Raw genomic sequence first — 26,277 nt, forward strand, 5'->3', positions numbered from 1 at the left:
TTCACTGCTACGATTTCTACGTGAGTTTTCTTTTGACAACAGTGTGTGGTTTTGACAGTTGATAGGTTATCACAATTCAAGTAACACCTGAGAGTTTTAGGGTGCAAAACTAGGCATCTACGTGCTTTTTCTCTTTCTTTTTGGCTTTTGGACAAAGGCATGAGAATGCTTTGTCCAAAATGTTATTTTCCATGCAAATCCAGCTCAGCTACGTTTAAACTAGATTCACGTTAGCCTGACAAGTGAAAAGTTCCCTCATTGAAAGATGCAAGTTTTGCTTTTCAGATGATGCCATTACTCTGTTTCCACTTTTGCTCTTGATTGCTTGACGTGTACATTTCACTCTTTTTCATGAAGTTTCTGTAGTGTAGTGGTTATCACGTTCACTTTACATGCGAAAGGTCCCCTGTTCGACACCGGGCAGAAACATGTGTTTGTGAGCATTTTTTCTCACACAAGGCTATACTGTTGGTTTGGGCAGCATGATTTTCAACCATTTGATTCACAATGGCCTGACAAATGAACGCATGTTCCCTGGTTGAAAAATGCCTTTTGTCCTGTTTTTAAACATTGAGGTAAACTTGTTGTCTTTGGGTGGATGATTTTGTTCAATTGCATTTAGGTATGTGTGAATGTCTTTGGTAGTACCGTGAGTTTCTGTAGTGTAGCGGTTATCATGTTCGCTTAACACACGAAAGGTCCCCAGTTCAAAACTGGGCAGAAACATAATTTTATTGTTTGCTATCAAAGCGTTTGCCTTTCGGTCCTTGATCTTGATTGCATGCCGTGACCACAGAAGCTTGCTCCGTCTAGTCTGTGTTTTGTAGCGGTTATCACGTTCGCCTCACACGCGAAAGGTCCCCGGTTCGATACCGGGCAGAAACATGTGATTTATTCTTTATTTCCAAATGGAAGATTATATTGTTGGTTTGAGCAGCATTTTTTTCACCGCTACGATTTCTACGTGAGTTTGTTTTTGACAACAGTGTGTGGTTTTGACAGTTGATAGGTTATCACAATTCAAGTAACACCTGAGAGTTTTAGGGTGCAAAACTAGGCATCTACATGCTTTTTCTCTTTCTTTTTGGCTTTTGGACAAAGGCATGAGAATGCTTTGTCCAAAATGCTTTTTTCCATGCAAATCCAGCTCAGCTACGTTTAAACCAGAATCACGTTAGCATGACAAGTGAAAAGTTCCCTCATTGAAAGATGCAAGTTTTGCTTTTCAGATGATGCCATTACTCTGTTTCCACATTTGCTCTTGATTGCTTGACGTGAACATTTCACTCCTTTTCATGAAGTTTCTGTAGTGTAGTGGTTATCACGTTTGCTTTACACGCGAAAGGTCCCTGGTTCGACACCGGGCAGAAACATGTGTTTGTGAGCATTTTTTCTCGCACAAGGCTATAGAATAATCATAGAATCATAGAATAATCATAGAATCATAGAATAATCATAGAATGGTAGAGTTGGAAGGGACCTCCTGGGTCATCTGGTCCAACCCCCTGCTCAAAGCAGGATTCACTAGATCATCTCAGACAGATGTCTGTCCAGCCTCTGTTTGAAGACGTCCATTGAAGGGGAACTCACCACCTCTCGTGGCAGCCTGTTCCACTCATTAATCACCCTAACTGTCAAAAAGTTTTTTCTAATATCTAATCTGTGTCTCCTCCCATTTAGTTTCATCCCATTGCTTCTAGTCTTTCCTTGTGCAAATGAGAATAAAGATGATCCTTCTACAATGTGACAGCCCTTGACATATTTGTAGACAGCTATTGGTTTGGGCAGCATAATTTTCACCCATTTGATTCACAATGGCCTGACAAATGAACGCATGTTCCCTGGTTGAAAAATGCCCTTTGTCCTGTTTTTAAACATTGAGGTAAACCTGTTGGCTTTGGGTGGATGATTTTGTTCAATTGCATTTAGGTATGTGTGAATGTCTTTGGTAGTACCGTGAGTTTCTGTAGTGTAGCGGTTATCACGTTCACCTAACACGTGAAAGGTCCACAGTTCAAAACTGGGCAGAAACATAATTTAATAGTTTGTTATCAAAGCGTTTGCCTTTCAGTCCTTGATCTTGATTGCATGCCGTGACCACAGAAGCTTTTCCCGTCTAGTTTCTGTAGTGTAGCGGTTATCACGTTCGCCTCACACGCGAAAAGTCCCCGGTTTGATACCGGGCAGAAACATATGATTTATTCTTTATTTCCAAATGCAAGATTATATTGTTGGTTTGAGCAGCATTTTTTTCACCGCTACGATTTCTACGTGAGTTTGCTTTTGACAACAGTGTGTGGTTTTGACAGTTGATAGGTTATCACAATTCAAGTAACACCTGAGAGTTTTAGGGTGCAAAACTAGGCATCTACGTGCTTTTTCTCTTTCTTTTTGGCTTTTGGACAAAGGCATGAGAATGCTTTGTCCAAAATGTTTTTTTCCATGCAAATCCAGCTCAGCTACGTTTAAACCAGAATCACGTTAGCCTGACAAGTGAAAAGTTCCCTCTTTGAAAGATGCAAGTTTTGCTTTTCAGATGATGCCATTACTGTTTCCACTTTTGCTCTTGATTGCTTGATGTGAACATTTCACTCCTTTTCATGAAGTTTCTGTAGTGTAGTGGTTATCACGTTCGCTTTACACGCGAAAGGTCCCTGGTTCGACACCGGGCAGAAACATGTGTTTGTAAGCATTTTTTCTTGCACAAGGCTATACTGTTGGTTTGGGCAGCATGATTTTCACCCATTTGATTCACAATGGCCTGACAAATGAACGCATGTTCCCTGGTTGAAAAATGCCCTTTGTCCTGTTTTTAAACATTGAGGTAAACCTGTTGGCTTTGGGTGGCAGATTTTGTTCAATTGCATTTAGGTATGTGTGAATGTCTTTGGTAGTACCGTGAGTTTCTGTAGTGTAGCGGTTATCACGTTCACCTAACATGCGAAAGGTCCCCAGTTCGAAACTAGGCAGAAACATAATTTTATTGTTTGCTATCAAAGCGTTTGCCTTTCGGTCCTTGATCTTGATTGCATGCCGTGACTAGTGTTGAGCCACCCCCGTAGTGTTCGAGTTCGGTTCGGTTCGTCGAACACCTTCGAACACCGTTAAAACCAATGGCAGGCAAACAAAAACACATAGAAACACATGGAAAACACCTTCAAAGGTGTCCAAAAGCTGACAAACTGCTCAGAAGACACAACTAACACATGGAAAAGTGACAAGTACATATAGTCATGCGAAAAGAAAAGAGGTGGAGGAGTAAAAGGAGGGGGAGACACAGATATAGGCATGTCATGCCCTTCTAAAATCCAAAAAGTGAGAAGCCGAGACTTGCCATACAGACCACGGTTGGCAAGTTAGAACTGTAAGATTCACTACGTGAACCACTGGTGTTTTGTGGAAAAGCACATGTACACCGCGTTCCAAATTATTATGCAAAAAGTGTTTAGGAGTGATAAGGGAAGAATTTGTTTGTTTGTCAGTTAAACTCATTGATGGTGATGTGTGTCAGGGCTCTTTATATCACTGTAAGCAATTGCAGACACCTGTGCTAATTAGTTTGGCAGGTCTGTCCAATGAAAGGCAAGACTACTTAAGAAGGCTCTCTCACATTATTAAGCAGCCTACATTTTCTGCCAAAATGGGAAAGAAAAAGGATGTGTCGGCTGCTGAGAAGCAACAAATTGTGGAGTGTTTAGGTCAAGGCATGACTACAATCAACATTGTGCGATGATCAGGATGAAGTGTCTTGGCAATCAAGAAGTATGTAGCTGATTCACAGTACACACGTGTGCGTGCTGATAAGGGCAAATTGAGGACTCTTTCCTACAGGCAATTACGTCAGGTTGAAAGAGCAGCGGCAAAAAAGCCTTGTCATAGCAGCAGACAAGTTTTTGAAGCTGCTTGTGCCTCCAACGTCCCCCGAACAACAAGATGCAGGGTCCTTCAGAGGTTTGCAGCTGTGCATATGCCATCCTGTCGACCTCCTCTATCCACTTCACACAAGCAGAAACGGCTCCAGTGGGCCAAACATTACATGAAGACTGATTTCAAAACTGTTTTGTTCACGGATGAGTGCCGTGCAGCGCTCGATGGTCCAGATGAATGGAGTGGAGGATGGCTGGTTGATGGACACCCCACGCAAACACGGCTACAGCGCCAACAAGGAGGAGGTGGAGTAATGTTTTGGGCTGGAATCATGGGGAGAGAGATTGTCGGCCCCTTTAGGATCCCTGAAGGCGCTAAAGATGAACTCCATAATGTATGTGGATTTTCTCAAACAGCACTTCCTGCCATGGTTCAAGAAGAAGAACCGTGTATTTCACAGCAAGATCATTTTTCTGCATGATAATGCACCATCTCATGCTGCACATAAAACATCTGCATCTCTGGCTGATATGGGCATAAAAGGGGACAAACTTATGGTGTGACCCCCATGCTCCCCTGACCTCTACCCCATTCAGAACCTTTGGAGCATCATTAAAAGGAGTGTCTATGATGGCGGGAGGCAGTTCACATCTAAGCAACAGCTCTGGGAGGGTATTCTGTCCTCATGCAAAACAATTGAAGCAGAAACCATCCAAAACCTGACAAATTCAATGGACGAGAGAGTTCAGAAGCTCCTTTCGAACAAGGGGTCCTATGTGAAAATGTAACATCACCTAGAATAAAGTTTTGAGTTGAAAACTGTTTGATTTCAGTTTCTAACAACCTGCTAATGCTTATAATTTCAAAAATGACCATTTTTTTGGTCTTTATTAAAATGAAAAGGTTGATCGAAAAGTTTGGGGGATCTAAGAGTGTGGCAACCCAGTAGTCATGATTACTTCGAATTCTGACAATATGAGGGTCATGCTGCAGGTAGTGCAGCAAGAAGGCACTTATGTGTCTTGCGCATCTCGGAGCCCCAAAATTATTTTCCGGGCTAGATGCAGCTAAAAATTAATTTTAATTTTAAATCTTGGGAAGCTTATTATAGATGGCCTAATAGGATCAGTGCTGCACACTGCTACAAAGCCCAAATTATTTTCCAGTCAAGATACAGATAAACATGATTAGTAATTTGAAAGCTTAAAACGGTTGGTAGGGTGATTTTAACCAATCATCAAGCTTTTACTCTCCCCAGGATGACACAGGGGTAGAAAAGTCGTTTCGGATCCATGATTTGTTCATCTTTATGAACGTGAGTCTGTCTACATTATCAGTGGAGAGCCGCGTGCGCTTATCTGTCAGCACACCACCAGCAGCGCTGAACACACGTTCAGACAGAACGCTGGCTGCGGGGCATGACAAGATCTCCAAGGCGTAAGTGGCTAGCTCCGGCCATTTATCCAGATTGGAAGCCCAAAAAGAGCAAGGGTCCAGTGACACAGTCGTGGCTTCAATGTTTACTTGGAGATACTCCTGTACCATCGTCTCTAGGCGTTGACTATGTGTCAGACTTCTTGTCTCCTGTGGCCTTGCAAAGGATGGGCTAAAAAAGTGGTGAAATGATTCCGCAAAATTGATGTTACCAGCAGATACTGTGGTTCTGTTACGGTTTGAGTGCTGAACACTTGACGGTCCCACGGTTGGCAAGTTGGAACTGTGAGATTCACTACGTGCACCACTGGTATTTTGTGGAAAAGCACATGTAAGATTCTGCAACAGTCTCTGCTGATACTCCTGCATGCGTGCATCCCTTTCTATGGCAGGAATAATTTCTGCAAATTTACTTTTGTACCGGGGATCTAACAGTGTGGCAACCCAGTAGTCAGGATTATTTCTAATTCTCACAATTCGAGGGTCATGTTGCAGGTAGTGCAGCAAGAAGGCACTCATGTGTGTTGCGCATCCAGGAGCACCAAGTCCCTGTTGTGTTGGTGGCGAGGTAACAATCATGCTTCCTTCCTCTGTCCTCTCCCCCCAACCTCGCACAACAGAAATGTGATCAAGGTCTCCCTCATCTGATGAGTCTTCCATCAGTTCGTCCTCCACTTCTTCCTGGGCTCCTGCACCTTCCTCACTAGTTTGGCTGCTACCATGCGCCCTGGTAAAACCATCTCCCCCACCCTCACATGCCTGCCGCCTTGGTGCTGCCGACCGTCTGGACCTTGCAGATGTTAGCCCTTCCGCATACAACTCCTCCTCCTCTACTTCCTCCACCTCCTCTTGTGCCACCACCTGACTCCGAATTCTGTTTAACATGTGCTCCAGCATGTAAATCACCGGAATAGTCATGCTGATAATGGCATCGTCAGCACTAAACATCTTCGTCGCCATTTCAAAACTGTGCAGAAGGGTGCATAGGTTCCTGATCTGAGACCACTCCTCCAGCGTGATTTGCCCCACCTCTGAATCTCGTTGGCCCAGGCTATACGTCAGAACGTATTGCACCAGGGCTTGTCGGTGCTGCCACAGTCGCTGCAACATGTGCAGAGTTGAATTCCACCGGGTAGGCACATCGCATTTTAGCCGGTGAAGTGGCAGGCCCAACGACTTCTGTAGAGATGTAAGTCGCTGAGCTGCGGGATGCGAACGGCGGAAGTGAGCACACAGCGACCGTGCCCTCTGCAGAAGGCCATCTAGTCTGGGATAGTGGGCTAAAAATTGCTGGACAACCAGGTTCAACACGTGAGCCATACAAGGCACGTGTGTGACATTGCCACGGCGAAGGGCCGCACCCAGGTTTGCAGTATTGTCGCACACGGCCTTCCCTGGTTTCAGGTCCAGTGGAGACAACCATTCATGAAATTGGTTCTCCAGAGCTGACCACAACTCCTCAGCTGTGTGACTCACATTTCCCAGACATTTCAATGTAAAAACCGCCTGATGACGTTGAGCCCTACTGCCAGCATAGTAAGGAGGTGTGCAGGATCCCTTCTGCGCAGTTAGAAAGCTTGTGGCATGACCAGACAGGCTTTGGGTGCAGGTGGAAGACCGAGAGGAGGTTGAGGAGGCAGAAGCAGTGGAGGAACTTTGACATAAAGAGGATTGACGCACAACTCGTGGGGACGGCAAGACTTGGACAGCAGCCCCTTGTCCTGCTGTCACCATAGTTACCCAGTGCCCAGTCAGCGACATGTAACGCCCCTGTCCATGCCTACTCGTCCAAGTGTCTGTGGTGAAATGCACCCTGTCACACACAGAGTTTCTCAAAGAAGCGGTGATGTTGTGTGCGACATGCTGGTGGAGCGCAGGCACACCTTTCTTTGAGAAGTAGTGCCGACTGGGCATCTGGTACTGGGGCACTGCGACGGACATAAGGTCTCGAAAATCCTCTGTGTCCACCAGGCGGAAAGGCAGCATTTCTGTAGCCAAGAGCTTGCAGATGGTGAAATTCAACCTCTTAGCTTTCTCATGGCTAGGAGGAAATGGTCTTTTACTTGTCCACATCTGAGGGACCGAGGGCTGGCTATTGTGCTTAGACGGGGTTGATAAGGGTGTCCCCGGCAAACTGCCGGTCTGTGAGGAAGATGCAGGCGGACATGTTAGGTTGCCTTGATCCAAAGGTGGTGCTATCGATGTCGGACAGCGCTCAACACCAGCTGGTGTTACCACCTCCAAAGAAAATGATGACCTGCCAATCACGCTGGCTGTTGCGGGTAAAGAGGTGGCAGGTCTGCGCCCCAAAACAGGTGTGACTGCTGTCCCCCCAGTCACAGAGGATGAAGAGGCCGCGGATGCACAAGATATGGCAGACGGTGATTGGCCCGGCCGGCTAGGCCGCATTGTAGCACACTGAGCTTCCCACTGCAACTTATGCTTCATGTCCATGTGCCGGTTCATGCATGAAGTACTCAAACTATGTATTTTTTGGCCTCTACTTAGCTTTTGCTGACAAATGTTACAGATAACACGAGTTGGGTCATCTTTATCGATCTGAAAAAATGCCCAGGCTATGCAAGGCTTAGCACCCATGCGACCTGAAGAGCCACCACGACTTGTGGTGAGAGGCAGAGTTGTGTTTGAGGATGCAGTTGTTGACGTGCTTCCAGTACTACGTCTCTGTCCAGGAAGGCGCAACCTGACCTCGTCGTCACTAGCATCTTCCTCCACCTCCTCTGCTGACCTCATCTCTTGGCTGACTGTGGGTTGACAGTAAGTGGGATCTCCGACCTCATCATCATCACCCTGTGCGTTATCACACCCATCGTCCTCAGAGCCAACCTGTTCCTGCCCTGACAAAAAACTAAAGTTGTCGCTCCAATCAGGTATTTGAGTCTTATCATCGTCTTCCTCATTGTCTCCACCAACAGGAGTTACAGTTTGGGAATGAGGGTCTACATTATGGTCAGAACCTTCTGCGTCTGGTCCTGGATCCGACTCATAAAGATTCTGGGCATCAGTGCAGATCATTTCCTCGTCTGGATTCACAGAAGCGCTGGAGTCGACCTCTGATTTCCAGGCTATAGTATGAGTAAACAGCTCTGCAGACTCAACCATCTGTTCTACCTCATACTCAGACGGGCAGCTGGAGATTTGGGAGCTGTGAGGAAGCAAGTGCGATTTGGGTGACACCTTTGAGGACTGGAGTATTTGTGATGTTGAAGTTGATGTGGAGGAGAGCCCACTTAAAGGAGCAGTCTGTAGTGTAGCGGTTATCACGTTCGCCTAACACGCGAAAGGTCCCCAGTTCGAAACTGGGCAGAAACATAATTTTATTGTTTGCTATCAAAGCGTTTGCCTTTCGGTCCTTGATCTTGATTGCATGCCGTGACCACAGAAGCTTTTTCCGTCTAGTTTCTGTAGTGTAGCGGTTATCACGTTCACCTCACAGCGAAAGGTCCCCTGTTCGATACCGGCCAGAAACATGTGATTTATTCTTTATTTCCAAATGCAAGATTATATTGTTGGTTTGAGCAGCATTTTTTTCACCGCTACGATTTCTACGTGAGTTTGCTTTTGACAACAGTGTGTGGTTTTGACAGTTGATAGGTTATCACAATTCAAGTAACACCTGAGAGTTTTAGGGTGCAAAACTAGGCATCTACGTGCTTTTTCTCTTTCTTTTTGGCTTTTGGACAAAGGCATGAGAATGCTTTGTCCAAAATGTTTTTTTCCATGCAAATCCAGCTCAGCTACGTTTAAACCAGAATCACGTTAGCCTGACAAGTGAAAAGTTCCCTCATTGAAAGATGCAAGTTTTGCTTTTCAGATGATGCCATTACTCTGTTTCCACTTTTGCTCTTGATTGCTTGATGTGAACATTTCACTCCTTTTCATGAAGTTTCTGTAGTGTAGTGGTTATCACGCTCGCTTTATACGCGAAAGGTCCCCGGTTTGACACTGGGCAGAAACATGTGTTTGTGAGCATTTTTTCTCACACAAGGCTATACTGTTGGTTTGGGCAGCATGATTTTCACCCATTTGATTCAAATGGCCTGACAAATGAACGCATGTTCCCTGGTTGAAAAATGCCTTTTGTCCTGTTTTTAAACATTGAGGTAAACCTGTTGGCTTTGGGTGGATGATTTTGTTCAATTGCATTTAGGTATGTGTGAATGTCTTTGGTAGTACCGTGAGTTTCTGTAGTGTAGCGGTTATCACGTTCGCCTAACACGCGAAAGGTCCCCAGTTCGAAACTGGGCAGAAACATAATTTTATTGTTTGCTATCAAAGCGTTTGCCTTTCGGTCCTTGATCTTGATTGCATGCCGTGACTAGTGTTGAGCCACCCCCGTAGTGTTCGAGTTCGGTTCGGTTCGTCGAACACCTTCGAACACCGTTAAAACCAATGGCAGGCAAACAAAAACACATAGAAACACATAGAAAACACCTTCAAAGGTGTCCAAAAGCTGACAAACTGCTCAGAAGACACAACTAACACATGGAAAAGTGACAAGTACATATAGTCATGCGAAAAGAAAAGAGGTGGAGGAGTAAAAGGAGGGGGAGACACAGATATAGGCATGTCATGCCCTTCTAAAATCCAAAAAGTGAGAAGCCGAGACTTGCCATACAGACCATGGTTGGCAAGTTAGAACTGTAAGATTCACTACGTGAACCACTGGTGTTTTGTGGAAAAGCACATGTACACCGCGTTCCAAATTATTATGCAAAAAGTGTTTAGGAGTGATAAGGGAAGAATTTGTTTGTTTGTCAGTTAAACTCATTGATGGTGATGTGTGTCAGGGCTCTTTATATCACTGTAAGCAATTGCAGACACCTGTGCTAATTAGTTTGGCAGGTGTGTCCAATGAAAGGCAAGACTACTTAAGAAGGCTCTCTCACATTATTAAGCAGCCTACATTTTCTGCCAAAATGGGAAAGAAAAAGGATGTGTCGGCTGCTGAGAAGCAACAAATTGTGGAGTGTTTAGGTCAAGGCATGACTACAATCAACATTGTGCGATGATCAGGATGAAGTGTCTTGGCAATCAAGAAGTATGTAGCTGATTCACAGTACACACGTGTGCATGCTGATAAGGGCAAATTGAGGACTCTTTCCTACAGGCAATTACGTCAGGTTGAAACAGCAGTGGCAAAAAAGCCTTGTCATAGCAGCAGACAAGTTTTTGAAGCTGCTTGTGCCTCCAACGTCCCCCGAACAACAAGATGCAGGGTCCTTCAGAGGTTTGCAGCTGTGCATATGCCATCCTGTCGACCTCCTCTATCCACTTCACACAAGCAGAAACGGCTCCAGTGGGCCAAACATTACATGAAGACTGATTTCAAAACTGTTTTGTTCACGGATGAGTGCCGTGCAGCGCTCGATGGTCTAGATGAATGGAGTGGAGGATGGCTGGTTGATGGACACCCCACGCAAACACGGCTACAGCGCCAACAAGGAGGAGGTGGAGTAATGTTTTGGGCTGGAATCATGGGGAGAGAGATTGTCGGCCCCTTTAGGATCCCTGAAGGCGCTAAAGATGAACTCCATAATGTATGTGGATTTTCTCAAACCACTTCCTGCCATGGTTCAAGAAGAAGAACCGTGTATTTCACAGCAAGATCATTTTTCTGCATGATAATGCACCATCTCATGCTGCACATAAAACATCTGCATCTCTGGCTGATATGGGCATAAAAGGGGACAAATTTATGGTGTGACCCCCATGCTCCCCTGACCTCTACCCCATTCAGAACCTTTGGAGCATCATTAAAAGGAGTGTCTATGATGGCGGGAGGCAGTTCACATCTAAGCAACAGCTCTGGGAGGGTATTCTGTCCTCATGCAAAACAATTGAAGCAGAAACCATCCAAAACCTGACAAATTCAATGGACGAGAGAGTTCAGAAGCTCCTTTCGAACAAGGGGTCCTATGTGAAAATGTAACATCACCTAGAATAAAGTTTTGAGTTGAAAACTGTTTGATTTCAGTTTCTAACAACCTGCTAATGCTTATAATTTCAAAAATGACCATTTTTTTGGTCTTTATTAAAATGAAAAGGTTGATCGAAAAGTTTGGGGGATCTAAGAGTGTGGCAACCCAGTAGTCATGATTACTTCGAATTCTGACAATATGAGGGTCATGCTGCAGGTAGTGCAGCAAGAAGGCACTTATGTGTCTTGCGCATCTCGGAGCCCCAAAATTATTTTCCGGGCTAGATGCAGCTAAAAATTATTTTTAATTTTAAATCTGGTGAAGCTTATTATAGATGGCCTAATAGGATCAGTGCTGCACACTGCTACAAAGCCCAAATTATTTTCCAGTCAAGATACAGATAAACATGATTAGTAATTTGAAAGCTTAAAACGGTTGGTAGGGTGATTTTAACCAATCATCAAGCTTTTACTCTCCCCAGGATGACACAGGGGTAGAAAAGTCGTTTCGGATCCATGATTTGTTCATCTTTATGAACGTGAGTCTGTCTACATTATCAGTGGAGAGCCGCGTGCGCTTATCTGTCAGCACACCACCAGCAGCGCTGAACACACGTTCAGACAGAACGCTGGCTGCGGGGCATGACAAGATCTCCAAGGCGTAAGTGGCTAGCTCCGGCCATTTATCCAGATTGGAAGCCCAAAAAGAGCAAGGGTCCAGTGACACAGTCGTGGCTTCAATGTTTACTTGGAGATACTCCTGTACCATCGTCTCTAGGCGTTGACTATGTGTCAGACTTCTTGTCTCCTGTGGCCTTGCAAAGGATGGGCTAAAAAAGTGGTGAAATGATTCCGCAAAATTGATGTTACCAGCAGATACTGTGGTTCTGTTACGGTTTGAGTGCTGAACACTTGACGGTCCCACGGTTGGCAAGTTGGAACTGTGAGATTCACTACGTGCACCACTGGTATTTTGTGGAAAAGCACATGTAAGATTCTGCAACAGTCTCTGCTGATACTCCTGCATGCGTGCATCCCTTTCTATGGCAGGAATAATTTCTGCAAATTTACTTTTGTACCGGGGATCTAACAGTGTGGCAACCCAGTAGTCAGGATTATTTCTAATTCTCACAATTCGAGGGTCATGTTGCAGGTAGTGCAGCAAGAAGGCACTCATGTGTCTTGCGCATCCAGGAGCACCAAGTCCCTGTTGTGTTGGTGGCGAGGTAACAATCATGCTTCCTTCCTCTGTCCTCTCCCCCCAACCTCGCACAACAGAAATGTGATCAAGGTCTCCCTCATCTGATGAGTCTTCCATCAGTTCGTCCTCCACTTCTTCCTGGGCTCCTGCACCTTCCTCACTAGTTTGGCTGCTACCATGCGCCCTGGTAAAACCATCTCCCCCACCCTCACATGCCTGCCGCCTTGGTGCTGCCGACCGTCTGGACCTTGCAGATGTTAGCCCTTCCGCATACAACTCCTCCTCCTCTACTTCCTCCACCTCCTCTTGTGCCACCACCTGACTCCGAATTCTGTTTAACATGTGCTCCAGCATGTAAATCACCGGAATAGTCATGCTGATAATGGCATCGTCAGCACTAAACATCTTCGTCGCCATTTCAAAACTGTGCAGAAGGGTGCATAGGTTCCTGATCTGAGACCACTCCTCCAGCGTGATTTGCCCCACCTCTGAATCTCGTTGGCCCAGGCTATACGTCAGAACGTATTGCACCAGGGCTTGTCGGTGCTGCCACAGTCGCTGCAACATGTGCAGAGTTGAATTCCACCGGGTAGGCACATCGCATTTTAGCCGGTGAAGTGGCAGGCCCAACGACTTCTGTAGAGATGTAAGTCACTGAGCTGCGGGATGCGAACGGCGGAAGTGAGCACACAGCGACCGTGCCCTCTGCAGAAGGCCATCTAGTCTGGGATAGTGGGCTAAAAATTGCTGGACAACCAGGTTCAACACGTGAGCCATACAAGGCACGTGTGTGACATTGCCCCGGCGAAGGGCCGCACCCAGGTTTGCAGCATTGTCGCACACGGCCTTCCCTGGTTTCAGGTCCAGTGGAGACAACCATTCATGAAATTGGTTCTCCAGAGCTGACCACAACTCCTCAGCTGTGTGACTCACATTTCCCAGACATTTCAATGTAAAAACCGCCTGATGACGTTGAGCCCTACTGCCAGCATAGTAAGGAGGTGTGCAGGATCCCTTCTGCGCAGTTAGAAAGCTTGTGGCATGACCAGACAGGCTTTGGGTGCAGGTGGAAGACCGAGAGGAGGTTAAGGAGGCAGAAGCAGTGGAGGAACTTTGACATAAAGAGGATTGACGCACAACTCGTGGGGACGGCAAGACTTGGACAGCAGCCCCTTGTCCTGCTGTCACCATAGTTACCCAGTGCCCAGTCAGCGACATGTAACGCCCCTGTCCATGCCTACTCATCCAAGTGTCTGTGGTGAAATGCACCCTGTCACACACAGAGTTTCTCAAAGAAGCGGTGATGTTGTGTGCGACATGCTGGTGGAGCGCAGGCACACCTTTCTTTGAGAAGTAGTGCCGACTGGGCATCTGGTACTGGGGCACTGCGATGGACATAAGGTCTCGAAAATCCTCTGTGTCCACCAGGCGGAAAGGCAGCATTTCTGTAGCCAAGAGCTTGCAGATGGTGAAATTCAACCTCTTAGCTTTCTCATGGCTAGGAGGAAATGGTCTTTTACTTGTCCACATCTGAGGGACCGAGGGCTGGCTATTGTGCTTAGACGGGGTTGATAAGGGTGTCCCCGGCAAACTGCCGGTCTGTGAGGAAGATGCAGGCGGACATGTTAGGTTGCCTTGATCCAAAGGTGGTGCTATCGATGTCGGACAGCGCTCAACACCAGCTGGTGTTACCACCTCCAAAGAAAATGATGACCTGCCAATCACGCTGGCTGTTGCGGGTAAAGAGGTGGCAGGTCTGCGCCCCAAAACAGGTGTGACTGCTGTCCCCCCAGTCACAGAGGATGAAGAGGCCGCGGATGCACAAGATATGGCAGACGGTGATTGGCCCGGCCGGCTAGGCCGCATTGTAGCACACTGAGCTTCCCACTGCAACTTATGCTTCATATCCATGTGCCGGTTCATGCATGAAGTACTCAAACTATGTATTTTTTGGCCTCTACTTAGCTTTTGCTGACAAATGTTACAGATAACACGAGTTGGGTCATCTTTATCGATCTGAAAAAATGCCCAGGCTATGCAAGGCTTAGCACCCATGCGACCTGAAGAGCCACCACGACTTGTGGTGAGAGGCAGAGTTGTGTTTGAGGATGCAGTTGTTGACGTGCTTCCAGTACTACGTCTCTGTCCAGGAAGGCGCAACCTGACCTCGTCGTCACTAGCATCTTCCTCCACCTCCTCTGCTGACCTCATCTCTTGGCTGACTGTGGGTTGACAGTAAGTGTGATCTCCGACCTCATCATCATCACCCTGTGCGTTATCACACCCATCGTCCTCAGAGCCAACCTGTTCCTGCCCTGACAAAAAACTAAAGTTGTCGCTCCAATCAGGTATTTGAGTCTTATCATCGTCTTCCTCATTGTCTCCACCAACAGGAGTTACAGTTTGGGAATGAGGGTCTACATTATGGTCAGAACCTTCTGCGTCTGGTCCTGGATCCGACTCATAAAGATTCTGGGCATCAGTGCAGATCATTTCCTCGTCTGGATTCACAGAAGCGCTGGAGTCGACCTCTGATTCCCAGGCTATAGTATGAGTAAACAGCTCTGCAGACTCAACCATCTGTTCTACCTCATACTCAGACGGGCAGCTGGAGATTTGGGAGCTGTGAGGAAGCAAGTGCGATTTGGGTGACACCTTTGAGGACTGGAGTATTTGTGATGTTGAAGTTGATGTGGAGGAGAGCCCACTTAAAGGAGCACTTGATATCCGTTGAAGCACCTGCTGTTTTTGTGCCTCATCTGGAATTTGTAGCGATTGGCGTGGCCGTAAGAAAGGGATCTTATCACATTGTCCGCTAAAAGAAGTAGACATTTTAGTTTGGCTGGAAGATGGTCTTTCTTCTGCACCTACCCCACGGACACAACCTTTTTTCCCCTTCCCAACACGCCTATTCCCCTTTCCACCAGCAGCAGGCCTTTTTCCACTCATTTTGGTGGTTAACTAATTCACAACTCTGGAGTTGTTTGCACAAAAAAACAATGGATGGTAACCGAGCAGAGCTGAGTGGCCAAACTGTGGTATTAGGCCAAAACTATTGGCTGGGCTAGATGCAGAAAAAAATTATTTTTAATTTGCAACCTGATGGAGGTCAGTATAGATGGACTAATAGAACAAGTCCCACACGCTGCTAGAAGCCCAAATATTTTTTCAGAGATAAATGAAGAAAAAAATTATTTTTAATTTGCAACCTGATGGAGGTCAGTATAGATGGACTAATAGACCAAGTCCCACACACTGCTAGAAGCCCAAATATTTTTTCAGAGCTAGATGCAGAAAATTTTTTTATTCAATTTGCAACCTGATGGAGGTCAGTATAGATGGACTAATAGACCAAGTCCCACACACTGCTAGAAGCCCAAATATTTTTTCAGAGCTAGATGCAGAAAAAAATTATTTTTAATTTGCAACCTGATGGAGGTCAGTATAGCTAGACTAATAGACCAAGTCCCACACACTGCTAGAAGCCCAAATATTTTTTCAGAGCTACATGCAGAAAAAAATTATTTTTAATTTGCAACCTGATGGAGGTCAGTATAGATGGACTAATAGAACAAGTCCCACACGCTGCTAGAAGCCCAAATATTTTTTCAGAGATAAATGAAGAAAAAAATTATTTTTAATTTGCAACCTGATGGAGGTCAGTATAGATGGACTAATAGACCAAGTCCCACACACTGCTAGAAGCCCAAATATTTTTTCAGAGCTAGATGAAGAAAAAAATTATTTTTAATTTGCAACCTGATGGAGGTCAGTATAGATGGACTAATAGACCAAGTCCCACACACTGCTAGAAGCCCAAATATTTTTTCAGAGCTAGATGCAGAAAAAAAATATTTTTAATTTGCAACCTGATGGAGGTCAGTATAGATGGACTAATAGAACAAGTCCCACACACTGCTAGAAGCCCAAATATTTTTTCAGAGATAAATGAAGAAAAAAATTATTTTTAATTTGCAACCTGATGGAGGTCAGTATAGATGGACTAATAGAACAAGTCCCACACGCTGCTAGAAGCCCAAATATTTTTTCAGAGATAAATGAAGAAAAAAATTATTTTTAATTTGCAACCTGATGGAGGTCAGTATAGATGGACTAATAGACCAAGTCCCACACACCGCTAGAAGCCCAAATATTTTTTCAGAGCTAGATGCAGAAAAAAATTATATTCAGTTTGCAACCTGATGGAGGTCAGTATAGATGGACTAATAGAATGATGCTATGCCCAAAAGATTTTACTTCACTAGGTGCAGTAAAAAAATTGGTATTCTATACACAGGTGGTATATCTTGCAACACAGATAGGCTACTCCACTGACTAACACACTCTGCAATAGGCCAAAAAGGATTAGCTTTGCTAGATTCAGCCAAATGCTGTGAAAAAAACTTGCACAGCACTGGCACAGACCTGCCTGGCAAAAACTGATAGGAACTGATGTAACCTAGTCCTGAAAAGGACTCCAATTACAATTAGTCTTTACTCCCACAATCTATCTATTTAAGAGCACAGACCTGCCTGATAAAAGTCGTAGGAAATGCTGTAACCTAGTCCTTAAAAGGACTGCAATCACAACTATTCCCTACTCCCAAGCTATCTGTATATTTGTGCGAAAATTGGCTTGAAATTAACAAGGTATAGCGCACACAGCAACAGCGGTGCCATCTAACACGCAGCTGCAGCAGTGAGAAAATGGTGGCGACGGGGAAAATGGCTTGGTCTTATAGGGCAAGGACATGTGACATACACTGCCAATCACACATGCCTTTGCTTGTGTGAAAAAAAGCACTTCGCTCCGTGTGTGCGCTGCTGATAGGCTGACAGATTGCACCTCCCCACTGCAAATGCGGGAAAGAGAAAAAAAAATGGAGATCTTCATTGTTCCTGCAGAGATCCATCCCCTGCCCCTCCCCCCGCCCCGCTGTACACTCAAACTGCGTATTAACATTAATTTTCATCATTACTGAGAAAAAATCCAGTTATGATTTTGGTGCACGAACAGTTATCGAACATAACCTCGAACAGCCGAATTTTTCTCAAATTGTTCGTGTTCGCCGACCGGCTCGAACACCGCCCAAAACAGCTCGAATTTGAGATTGGCGAACAGTTCGAGTAGAACAACGCTCATCTCTAGCCGTGACCACAAAAGCTTTTTCTGTCTAGTTTCTGTAGTGTAGCGGTTATCACGTTCGCCTCACACTCGAAAGGTCCCCGGTTTGATACCGGGCAGAAACATGTGATTTATTCTTTATTTCCAAATGCAAGATTATATTGTTGGTTTGAGCAGCATTTTTTTCACCGCTACGATTTCTACGTGAGTTTGCTTTTGACAACAGTCTGTGGTTTTGACAGTTGATAGGTTATCACAATTCAAGTAACACCTGAGAATTTTAGGGTGCAAAACTAGGCATCTACGTGCTTTTTCTCTTTCTTTTTGGCTTTTGGACAAAGGCATGAGAATGCTTTGTCCAAAATGTTTTTTTCCATGCAAATCAAGCTCAGCTACGTTTAAACCAGAATCACGTTAGCCTAACAAGTGAAAAGTTCCCTCATTGAAAGATGCAAGTTTTGCTTTTCAGATGATGCCATTACTCTGTTTCCACTTTTGCTCTTGATTGCTTGACGTGAACATTTCACTCCTTTTCATGAAGTTTCTGTAGTGTAGTGGTTATCACGTTCGCTTTACATGCGAAAGGTCCCTGGTTCGACACCGGACAGAAACATGTGTTTGTGAGCATTTTTTCTCACACAAGGCTATACTGTTGGTTTGGACAGCATGATTTTCACACATTTGATTCACAATGGCCTGACAAATGAACGCCTGTTCCCTGTTTGAAAAATGCCCTTTGTCCTGTTTTTAAACATTGAGGTAAACCTGTTGGCTTTGGGTGGATGATTTTGTTCAATTGCATTTAGGTATGTGTGAATGTCTTTGGTAGTACCGTGAGTTTCTGTAGTGTAGCGGTTATCACGTTCGCCTAACACGTGAAAGGTCCCCAGATCGAAACTGGGCAGAAACATAATTTTATTGTTTGCTATCAAAGCGTTTGCCTTTCGGTCCTTGATCTTGATTGCATGCCGTGACCACAGAAGCTTTTTCCATCTAGTTTCTGTAGTGTATCGGTTATCACGTTTGCCTCACACGCGAAAGGTCCCCGGTTTGATACCGGGCAGAAATATGTGATTTATTCTTTATTTCCAAATGCAAGATTATATTGTTGGTTTGAGCAGCATTTTTTTCACCGCTACGATTTCTACGTGAGTTTGCTTTTGACAACAGTGTGTGGTTTTGACAGTTGATAGGTTATCACAATTCAAGTAACACCTGAGAGTTTTAGGGTGCAAAACTAGGCATCTACGTGCTTTTTCTCTTTCTTTTTGGCTTTTGGACAAAGGCATGAGAATGCTTTGTCCAAAATGTTTTTTTCCATGCAAATCCAGCTCAGCTACGTTTAAACCAGAATCACGTTAGCCTGACAAGTGAAAAGTTCCCTCATTGAAAGATGCAAGTTTTGCTTTTCAGATGATGCCATTACTCTGTTTCCACTTTTGCTCTTCATTGCTTGACGTGAACATTTCACTTCTTTTCATGAAGTTTCTGTAGTGTAGTGGTTATCACGTTTGCTTTACATGCGAAAGGTCACCAGTTCGACACTGGGCAGAAACATGTGTTTGTGAGCATTTTTTCTCACACAAGGCTCTACTGTTGGTTTGGGCAGCATGATTTTCACCCATTTGATTCACAATGGCCTGACAAATGAACGCATGTTCCCTGGTTGAAAAATGCCCTTTGTCCTGTTTTTAAACATTGAGGTAAACCTGTTGGCTTTGGGTGGATGATTTTGTTCAATTGCATTTAGGTATGTGTGAATGTCTTTGGTAGTACCATGAGTTTCTGTAGTGTAGCGGTTATCACGTTTGCCTGACATGCGAAAGGTCCCCAGTTCGAAACTGGGCAGAAACATAATTTTATTGTTTGCTATCAAAGCGTTTGCCTTTCGGTCCTTGATCTTGATTGCATGCCGTGACCACAGAAGCTTTTCCCGTCTAGTTTCTGTAGTTTAGCGGTTATCACGTTTGCCTCACACGCGAAAGGTCCCCGAATCGATACCGGGCAGAAACATGTGATTTATTCTTTATTTCCAAATGCAAGATTATATTGTTGGTTTGAGCAGCATTTTTTTCACCGCTACGATTTCTACGTGAGTTTGCTTTCAACAACAGTGTGTGGTTTTGACAGTTGATAGGTTATCACAATTCAAGTAACACCTGAGAGTTTTAGGGTGCAAAACTAGGCATCTACGTGCTTTTTCTCTTTCTTTTTGGCTTTTGGACAAAGGCATGAGAATGCTTTGTCCAAAATGTTTTTTTCCATGCAAATCCAGCTCAGCTACGTTTAAACCAGAATCACGTTAGCCTGACAAGTGAAAATTTCCCTCATTGAAAGATGCAAGTTTTGCTTTTCAGATGATGCCATTACTCTGTTTCCACTTTTGCTCTTGATTGCTTGACGTGAACATTTCACTCCTTTTCATGAAGATTCTGTAGTGTAGTGCTTATCACGTTTGCTTTACACGCGAAAGGTCCCCGTTTCGACACCGGGAATAAACATGTGTTTGTGAGCATTTTTTCTCAAACAAGACTATACTGTTGGTTTGGGCAGCATGATTTTCACCCATTTGATTCACAATGGCCTGACAAATGAACGCATGTTCTCTGGTTGAAAAATGCCCTTTGTCCTGTTTTTAAACATTGAGGTAAACCTGTTGGCTTTGGGTCGATGATTTAGGTATGTGTGAATGTCTTTGGTAGTACTGTGAGTTTCTGTAGTGTAGCGGTTATCACGTTTGCCTAACACGCGAAAGGTCCCCAGTTCGAAGCTGGGCAGAAACATAATTTTATTGTTTGCTATCAAAGCGTTTGCGTTTCGGTCCTTGATCTTGATTGCATGCCGTGACCACAGATGCTTTTCCCATCTAGTTTCTGTAGTGTAGCGGTTATCACGTTCGCCTCACACGCGAAAGGTCCCCGGTCCGATACCGGGCATTTTTTTTCACCGCTACGATTTCTACGTGAGTTTGCTTTTGACAACAGTGTGTGGTTTTGACAGTTGATAGGTTATCACAATTCAATTAACACCTGAGAGTCTTAGGGTGCAAAACTAAGCATCTACGTGCTTTTTCTCTTTCTTTTTGGCTTTTGGACAAAGGCATGAGAATGCTTTGTCCAAAATGTTTTTTTTCCATGCAAATCCAGCTCAGCTACGTTTAAACCAGAATCACGTTAGCCTGACAAGTGAAAAGTTCCCTCATTGAAAGATGCAAGTTTTGCTTTTCAGATGATGCCATTAGAGATGAGCGTTGTTCTACTCGAACTGTTCGCCAATCTCAAATTCGAGCTGTTTTGGGCGGTGTTCGAGCCGTTCGGCGAACACGAACAATTTGAGAAAAATTCGGCTGTTCGAGGTTATGTTCGATAACTGTTCATGCACCAAAATCATAACTGGATTTTTTCTCAGTAATGATGAAAATTAATGTTAATACGCAGTTTGAGTGTACAGCGGGGTGGGGGGAGGGGCAGGGGATGGATCTCTGCAGGAACAATGAAGATCTCCATTTTTTTTTCTCTTTCCCGCATTTGCAGTGGGGAGGTGCAATCTGTCAGCCTATCAGCAGCGCACACACAGAGCGAAGTGCTTTTTTTCACACAAGCAAGGGCATGTGTCATTGGCAGTGTATGTCACATGTCCTTGCCCTATAAGACCAAGCCATTTTCCCCGTCGCCACCATTTGCTCACTGCTGCAGCTGCGTGTTAGACGGCACCGCTGTTGCTGTGTGCGCTATACCTTGTTAATTTCAAGCCAATTTTCGCACAAATATACAGATAGCTTGGGAGTAGGGAATAGTTGTGATTGCAGTCCTTTTAAGGACTAGGTTACAGCATTTCCTACGACTTTTATCAGGGAGGTCTGTGCTCTTAAATAGATAGGTTGTGGGAGTAAAGACTAATTGTAATTGGAGTCCTTTTCAGGACTAGGTTACATCAGTTCCTATCAGTTTTTGCCAGGCAGGTCTGTGCCAGTGCTGTGCAAGTTTTTTTCACAGCATTTGGCTGAATCTAGCAAAGCTAATCCTTTTTGGCCTATTGCAGAGTGTGTTAGTCAGTGGAGTAGCCTATCTGTGTTGCAAGATATAACACCTGTGTATAGAATACCAATTTTTTTACTGCACCTAGTGAAGTAAAATCTTTTGGGCATAGCATCATTCTATTAGTCCATCTATACTGACCTCCATCAGGTTGCAAACTGAATATAATTTTTTTCTGCATCTAGCTCTGAAAAAATATTTGGGCTTCTAGCAGTGTGTGGGACTTGGTCTATTAGTCCATCTATACTGACCTCCATCAGGTTGCAAATTAAAAATAATTTTTTTCTTCATTTAGCTCTGAAAAAATATTTGGGCTTCTAGCAGTGTGTGGGACTTGGTCTATTAGTCCATCTATACTGACCTCCATCAGGTTGTAAATTAAAAATAATTTTTTTCTGCATCTAGCTCTGAAAAAATATTTGGGCTTCTAGCAGTGTGTGGGACTTGGTCTATTAGTCCATCTATACTGACCTCCATCAGGTTGAAAATTAAAAATAATTTTTTTCTTCATTTAGCTCTGAAAAAATATTTGGGCTTCTAGCAGTGTGTGGGACTTGTTCTATTAGTCCTTCTATACTGACCTCCAGCAGGTTGCAAATTGAATATAATTTTTTTCTGCATCTAGCTCTGAAAAAATAGTTGGGCTTCTAGCGGTGTGTGGGACTTGGTCTATTAGTCCATCTATACTGACCTCCATCAGGTTGCAAATTAAAAATAATTTTTTTCTGCATCTAGCTCTGAAAAAATATTTGGGCTTCTAGCAGTGTGTGGGACTTGGTCTATTAGTCTATCTATACTGACCTCCATCAGGTTGCAAATTAAAAATAATTTTTTTCTGCATCTAGCTCTGAAAAAATATTTGGGCTTCTAGCGGTGTGTGGGACTTGGTCTATTAGTCCATCTATACTGACCTCCATCAGGTTGCAAATTAAAAATAATTGTTTTCTGCATCTAGCTCTGAAAAAATATTTGGGCTTCTAGCAGTGTGTGGGACTTGTTCTATTAGTCCTTCTATACTGACCTCCAGCAGGTTGCAAATTGAATATAATTTTTTTCTGCATCTAGCTCTGAAAAAATAGTTGGGCTTCTAGCGGTGTGTGGGACTTGGTCTATTAGTCCATCTATACTGACCTCCATCAGGTTGCAAATTAAAAATAATTTTTTTCTGCATCTAGCTCTGAAAAAATATTTGGGCTTCTAGCAGTGTGTGGGACTTGGTCTATTAGTCCATCTATACTGACCTCCATCAGGTTGCAAATTAAAAATAATTTTTATCTGCATCTACAGTACCTCTGAAAAAATATTTGGGCTTCTAGCAGTGTGTGGGACTATTTGTATTAATCCGTCTATACTGACCTCCATCAGGTTGCAAATTCAAAATAATTTTTTTCTGCATCTAGCTCTGAAAAAATATTTGGGCTTCTAGCAGTGTGTGGGACTTGGTCTATTAGTCCATCTATACTGACCTCCATCAGGTTGCAAATTAAAAATAATTTTTATCTGCATCTACAGTACCTCTGAAAAAATATTTGGGCCTCTAGCAGTGTGTGAGACTATTTGTATTAGTCCATCTATACTGACCTCCATCAGGTTGCAAATTCAAAATAATTTTTTTCTGCATCTAACCCAGCCAATAGTTTTGGCCTAATACCACAGTTTGGCCACTCAGCTCTGCTCAGTTACCATCCATTGTTTTTTTGTGCAAACAACTCCAGAGTTGTGAATTAGTTAACCACCAAAATGAGTGGAAAAAGGCCTGCTGCTGGTGGAAAGGGGAATAGGCGTGTTGGGAAGGGGAAAAAAGGTTGTGTCCGTGGGGTAGGTGTTAAAGCAACAGTAACATCTGCAGAAGAAAGACCATCTTCCAGCCAAACTAAAATGTCTACTTCTTTTAGCGGACAATGTGATAAGATCCCTTTCTTACGGCCACGCCAATCGCTACAAATTCCAGATGAGGCACAAAAACAGCAGGTGCTTCAACGGATATCAAGTGCTCCTTTAAGTGGGCTCTCCTCCACATCAACTTCAACATCACAAATACTCCAGTCCTCAAAGGTGTCACCCAAATCGCACTTGCTTCCTCACAGCTCCCAAATCTCCAGCTGCCCGTCTGAGTATGAGGTAGAACAGATGGTTGAGTCTGCAGAGCTGTTTACTCATACTATAGCCTGGGAATCAGAGGTCGACTCCAGCGCTTCTGTGAATCCAGACGAGGAAATGATCTGCACTGATGCCCAGAATCTTTATGAGTCGGATCCAGGACCAGACGCAGAAGGTTCTGACCATAATGTAGACCCTCATTCCCAAACTGTAACTCCTGTTGGTGGAGACGATGATAAGACTCAAATACCTGATTGGAGCGACAACTTTAGTTTTTTGTCAGGGCAGGAACAGGTAAAGATGACCCAACTCGTGTTATCTGTAACATTTGTCAGCAAAAGCTAAGTAGAGGCCAAAAAATACATAGTTTGAGTACTTCATGCATGAACCGGCACATGGACATGAAGCATAAGTTGCAGTGGGAAGCTCAGTGTGCTACAATGCGGCCTAGCCGGCCGGGCCAATCGCCGTCTGCCATATCTTGTGCATCCGCGGCCTCTTCACCCTCTGTGACTGGGGGGACAGCAGTCACACCTGTTTTGGGGCGCAGACCTGCCACCTCTTTACCAGCGTGATTGGCAGGTCATCATTTTCTTTGGAGGTGGTAACACCAGCTGGTGTTGAGCGCTGTCCGACATCGATAGCACCACCTTTGGATCAAGGCAACCTAACATGTCCGCCTGCATCTTCCTCACAGACCGGCAGTTTGCCGGGGACACCCTTATCAACCCCGTCTAAGCACAATAGCCAGCCCTCGGTCCCTCAGATGTGGACAAGTAAAAGACCATTTCCTCCTAGCCATGAGAAAGCTAAGAGGTTGAATTTCACCATCTGCAAGCTCTTGGCTACAGAAATGCTGCCTTTCCGCCTGGTGGACACAGAGGATTTTCGAGACCTTATGTCCATCGCAGTGCCCCAGTACCAGATGCCCAGTCGGCACTACTTCTCAAAGAAAGGTGTGCCTGCGCTCCACCAGCATGTCGCACACAACATCACCGCTTCTTTGAGAAACTCTGTGTGTGACAGGGTGCATTTCACCACAGACACTTGGACGAGTAGGCATGGACAGGGGCGTTACATGTCGCTGACTGGGCACTGGGTAACTATGGTGACAGCAGGACAAGGGGCTGCTGTCCAAGTCTTGCCGTCCCCACGAGTTGTGCGTCAATCCTCTTTATGTCAAAGTTCCTCCACTGCTTCTGCCTCCTCAACCTCCTCTCGGTCTTCCACCTGCACCCAAAGCCTGTCTGGTCATGCCACAAGCTTTCTAACTGCGCAGAAGGGATCCTGCACACCTCCTTACTTTGCTGGCAGTAGGGCTCAACGTCATCAGGCGGTTTTTACATTAAAATGTCTGGGAAATGTGAGTCACACAGCTGAGGAGTTGTGGTCAGCTCTGGAGAACCAATTTCATGAATGGTTGTCTCCACTGGACCTGAAACCAGGGAAGGCCGTGTGCGACAATGCTGCAAACCTGGGTGCGGCCCTTCGCCAGGGCAATGTCACACACGTGCCTTGTATGGCTCACGTGTTGAACCTGGTTGTCCAGCAATTTTTAGCCCACTATCCCAGACTAGATGGCCTTCTGCAGAGGGCACGGTCGCTGTGTGCTCACTTCCGCCGTTCGCATCCCGCAGCTCAGTGACTTACATCTCTACAGAAGTCGTTGGGCCTGCCACTTCACCGGCTAAAATGCGATGTGCGTACCCGGTGGAATTCAACTCTGCACATGTTGCAGCGACTGTGGCAGCACCGACAAGCCCTGGTGCAATACGTTCTGACGTATAGCCTGGGCCAACGAGATTCAGAGGTGGGGCAAATCACGCTGGAGGAGTGGTCTCAGATCAGGGACCTATGCACCCTTCTGCACAGTTTTGAAATGGCGACGAAGATGTTTAGTGCTGACGATGCCATTATCAGTATGACTATTCCGGTGATTTACATGCTGGAGCACATGTTAAACAGAATTCGGAGTCAGGTGGTGGCACAAGAGGAGGTGGAGGAAGTAGAGGAGGAGGAGTTGTATGCGGAAGGGCTAACATCTGCAAGGTCCAGACGGTCGGCAGCACCAAGGCGGCAGGCATGTGAGGGTGGGGGAGATGGTTTTACCAGGGCGCATGGTAGCAGCCAAACTAGTGAGGAAGGTGCAGGAGCCCAGGAAGAAGTGGAGGACGAACTGATGGAAGACTCATCAGATGAGGGAGACCTTGATCACATTTCTGTTGTGCGAGGTTGGGGGGAGAGGACAGAGGAAGGAAGCATGATTGTTACCTCGCCACCAACACAACAGGGACTTGGTGCTCCTGGATGCGCAACACACATGAGTGCCTTCTTGCTGCACTACCTGCAACATGACCCTCGAATTGTGAGAATTAGAAATAATCCTGACTACTGGGTTGCCACACTGTTAGATCCCCGGTACAAAAGTAAATTTGCAGAAATTATTCCTGCCATAGAAAGGGATGCACGCATGCAGGAGTATCAGCAGAGACTGTTGCAGAATCTTACATGTGCTTTTCCACAAAATACCAGTGGTGCACGTAGTGAATCTCACAGTTCCAACTTGCCAACC

The 26,277-nt window shown here is 44.9% G+C and overlaps 16 non-coding genes across 16 annotated transcripts; all 16 read left to right on the forward strand.

Moving 5' to 3' along the window:
* The first annotated feature begins 356 nt into the window (after positions 1 to 356).
* TRNAV-UAC (transfer RNA valine (anticodon UAC)) lies at positions 357 to 429 on the forward strand. The gene has a single exon. It is a non-coding gene; the product is annotated as a tRNA-Val (tRNA).
* A 224-nt stretch (positions 430 to 653) lies between these two features.
* TRNAV-AAC (transfer RNA valine (anticodon AAC)) lies at positions 654 to 726 on the forward strand. Its single transcript has one exon. It is a non-coding gene; the product is annotated as a tRNA-Val (tRNA).
* A 574-nt stretch (positions 727 to 1,300) lies between these two features.
* TRNAV-UAC (transfer RNA valine (anticodon UAC)) lies at positions 1,301 to 1,373 on the forward strand. Its single transcript has one exon. It is a non-coding gene; the product is annotated as a tRNA-Val (tRNA).
* Positions 1,374 to 1,960: 587 nt separating this feature from the next.
* TRNAV-AAC (transfer RNA valine (anticodon AAC)) lies at positions 1,961 to 2,033 on the forward strand. Its single transcript has one exon. It is a non-coding gene; the product is annotated as a tRNA-Val (tRNA).
* Positions 2,034 to 2,119: 86 nt separating this feature from the next.
* Positions 2,120 to 2,192, forward strand: TRNAV-CAC (transfer RNA valine (anticodon CAC)). Its single transcript has one exon. It is a non-coding gene; the product is annotated as a tRNA-Val (tRNA).
* A 413-nt stretch (positions 2,193 to 2,605) lies between these two features.
* Positions 2,606 to 2,678, forward strand: TRNAV-UAC (transfer RNA valine (anticodon UAC)). The gene has a single exon. It is a non-coding gene; the product is annotated as a tRNA-Val (tRNA).
* Positions 2,679 to 2,902: 224 nt separating this feature from the next.
* Positions 2,903 to 2,975, forward strand: TRNAV-AAC (transfer RNA valine (anticodon AAC)). The gene has a single exon. It is a non-coding gene; the product is annotated as a tRNA-Val (tRNA).
* Positions 2,976 to 8,563: 5,588 nt separating this feature from the next.
* Positions 8,564 to 8,634, forward strand: TRNAV-AAC (transfer RNA valine (anticodon AAC)). Its single transcript has one exon. It is a non-coding gene; the product is annotated as a tRNA-Val (tRNA).
* A 573-nt stretch (positions 8,635 to 9,207) lies between these two features.
* Positions 9,208 to 9,280, forward strand: TRNAI-UAU (transfer RNA isoleucine (anticodon UAU)). The gene has a single exon. It is a non-coding gene; the product is annotated as a tRNA-Ile (tRNA).
* Positions 9,281 to 9,503: 223 nt separating this feature from the next.
* TRNAV-AAC (transfer RNA valine (anticodon AAC)) lies at positions 9,504 to 9,576 on the forward strand. The gene has a single exon. It is a non-coding gene; the product is annotated as a tRNA-Val (tRNA).
* Positions 9,577 to 17,620: 8,044 nt separating this feature from the next.
* TRNAV-CAC (transfer RNA valine (anticodon CAC)) lies at positions 17,621 to 17,693 on the forward strand. Its single transcript has one exon. It is a non-coding gene; the product is annotated as a tRNA-Val (tRNA).
* Positions 17,694 to 18,108: 415 nt separating this feature from the next.
* TRNAV-UAC (transfer RNA valine (anticodon UAC)) lies at positions 18,109 to 18,181 on the forward strand. Its single transcript has one exon. It is a non-coding gene; the product is annotated as a tRNA-Val (tRNA).
* A 224-nt stretch (positions 18,182 to 18,405) lies between these two features.
* Positions 18,406 to 18,478, forward strand: TRNAV-AAC (transfer RNA valine (anticodon AAC)). The gene has a single exon. It is a non-coding gene; the product is annotated as a tRNA-Val (tRNA).
* Positions 18,479 to 19,052: 574 nt separating this feature from the next.
* Positions 19,053 to 19,125, forward strand: TRNAV-UAC (transfer RNA valine (anticodon UAC)). Its single transcript has one exon. It is a non-coding gene; the product is annotated as a tRNA-Val (tRNA).
* A 224-nt stretch (positions 19,126 to 19,349) lies between these two features.
* Positions 19,350 to 19,422, forward strand: TRNAV-GAC (transfer RNA valine (anticodon GAC)). The gene has a single exon. It is a non-coding gene; the product is annotated as a tRNA-Val (tRNA).
* Positions 19,423 to 20,278: 856 nt separating this feature from the next.
* Positions 20,279 to 20,351, forward strand: TRNAV-AAC (transfer RNA valine (anticodon AAC)). The gene has a single exon. It is a non-coding gene; the product is annotated as a tRNA-Val (tRNA).
* Positions 20,352 to 26,277: the final 5,926 nt, after the last annotated feature.

Source organism: Phyllobates terribilis, unplaced genomic scaffold, assembly GCF_046119375.1.
Source record: "Phyllobates terribilis strain yellow unplaced genomic scaffold, ASM4611937v1 Scaffold_3__8_contigs__length_932513732, whole genome shotgun sequence".
Lineage (NCBI taxonomy): Eukaryota > Metazoa > Chordata > Amphibia > Anura > Dendrobatidae > Phyllobates > Phyllobates terribilis.